We start from the raw sequence: 2,632 nt of genomic DNA on the forward strand, positions 1-2,632 counted from the left end.
GTATTGGTCAAATGTTGATTCCTCCCATGGATAGTGCATTTTTGCTCCAAGACATGATCTGATCATTAATGTCACAAATGCTGTAAGTGTATGCCTGAAAATAAATAAAAGGAAAATAAAAACATGTTTTAAGCACAGTGGTCCCCAGCTGCATGACTCCTACACACACTAAGTTTAAGTGTAAGAAAGTCCTGCCTCTGCTAAGTGAGGTCTGTTCACTCATGCCATTGATCTGCTGGCCAACCCTTCCCACCTCAAACTTCTTAGAATCATAGGATGCCTAAAGTTGAAAGAGACCTTTAACATCATTAAATCCAACCACCAGCACCAAACCAAGCACCATCACCATGTTTACCATTCAAACATGTCCTCAAGTGCCATAGCCACGTTTTTTGAATGCGTCCAGGGATGATGACTCCACCACTTCCCTGGGCAGCCTATTCCAATGCTTTACAAACCATTCTGTGAAGTTTTTTTCCTAATACCTAATCTAAACATCCTCTGGTGTAACTTGTGGCCATTTCCTGTCACTTGGTACCTGTCACTTCAGGACAACATAGAACAAATGTGACAGTGGTGTTGGGGATAGTAGGTTCCTACAGGTACCTGGAAAAAGAGCTCATAGGCTGCAGAAGAAAGAAGATGATCACTGAAGAGGAGGCTCAGTAGTCATCTCTGCTGGGTTTGGCAGCCAACAGCTCTTGGTGCTGACTGGCCGTGGTGGCAGCTGATGGCCTGGGTGCACATGTACTTGCACAGGGACAAGAAACCAAGGGTCAAGCAGGAGGTGATAAGGGACACTGAAAGATCTTGCTGAGGTAAGACACAGCTTTCCTGATAATAATGGAACTATGGCATTTGTTCGGTAATTTGTGTTCATATTATTCTCTCATTTTAAGGTCCCATTAAGGGGGTTTTACCCCTTTCTAAATGATTTATCGTAACAAGCCATTTCCTGGGACCTCAGGGAACATTACAAGCTTCAAAACACTCACTACTTCTCTTCTAGCTAATGGAAATTCCCATCTGCATTCACCCAGGTCACGAAACCATATTTCTCTATGCAATGAACTAGTTGTTTTCTGGTGCTGCTGCCTCCTCTCTTGAAGACAGCCATTAAAAGTGCTTAGTTTGCCTCTCAGCTTCTCTAGAGGTGCTCCTGCTGTTGCCCCCAGACAATTGCTCAGGTTATGATACACAAGGGTTTCTTGAGCAGAGGTCTATGAATTTGTATCAGCATGTTTAACTGTGCCTGCAATGATGCGATTCAACCAGATACCCCCGTCTACTGTCCAGCTCATAGTAAAAATCTATGTTGACTGAAGCCTCAACCCTCTCCTTGACTCCATCTATTGATAACTACTCTCTGAGTGGGATTTTTCCACTTGATGTGCCAATTATAACCAGGTCCTCACTGGGTAACATCAAATCACACAAAGAAACGTTAACACATACAGCTAAGGAACACTTTCACAGTTTAACTAAAGCTCCCCAAAAGCTGACAAAAGCAGGTTATTGAGGTGTGAATGCCAGCCCCAAAGTGCCTCAAAGGTTTGAGATGAGACTGGTGTAAAATCAACAAACCCAGAGGCCTCATGCTGGGGTTCCATTAGCAAGGCATTTGTGTAGAAGGCAGGTGCTTTCCCAGACTGGAAAGAAACCAGCAAGCATCAGCTCTCAGAGAAACTTGCATTCACATGCAGAAGGGAACCATGGGGTGTATTACATCCTTCACCACCACTACGCTTTATTGACACTCCCTGAGAAAAGATTTAATGGGAGCCTAAGCAATTGTGCAGTTTTGGTTGGGGACTGTTGCTGAAATGAGGCAAAACAAATGGTTAGAAACCTCCTCCCCCCCGCCCCCCCCCCACGCCTCTGGATTGAGTCTAATTCCAAATACAATTTGAAAGTATGGTATTCCAATTAAGAGAAAGAGAGGACAATTTCTTCTTAAGTCTGAATGCTGGATTAGGTCCCAGAATCCCAACCCAGCTGCCCATTACACACACAAGCAATGCCCAATGGCAATGACAGCCACCCACAATTGTAGCATTGCATAATGGAGTGTCTGCTTAGAAACCAAGACACAGAAGAGATATGTTCAAACTCCACGGCACCACTGAACAGACTGACCCCTCTCCAAAGAATCAAAGTTTAATCAGCTCATGCATTACTAAAGGGAGGACACAGGATGGCTTACTTCAGTTGGACTCTGGTCCTGGACTTTTCAAGATCCAATACTAAGCAGAATAAAATAAAATGCGAAACATCAGCAAGAAAGACGAAGTTGTTCAGTACTTCCATTTTTCCAACCCCAGCAGTTATTACAGAAATAAACACAGTCAGCCTGGCAGTGTCACAGGCACAAACACCTCTGGTTGTCTGGTAATGCTACATTTTCCTATTAATTTTGCAGGTAGGCATTTTTCTTAACAAAAGATATTACTACTTATCCAACTTGCTTTTGTTCTTAAAGAAGAAACACTTTTCATTTAGAAACATGACCAACATCGGGAAGTTCAACAGCTCAGGAACTTGCACATGGAAATGTACTTGAGACTGTGTCAAAGCCAAGAAAGCCTGAGTCAATGCAGGTTCTTTTTATGAATATTTCACTGCTACACTTACT

This window comes from Acanthisitta chloris, unplaced genomic scaffold (assembly GCF_000695815.1).
Source record: "Acanthisitta chloris isolate BGI_N310 unplaced genomic scaffold, ASM69581v1 scaffold9446, whole genome shotgun sequence".
NCBI classification, from domain to species: Eukaryota; Metazoa; Chordata; class Aves; order Passeriformes; family Acanthisittidae; genus Acanthisitta; species Acanthisitta chloris.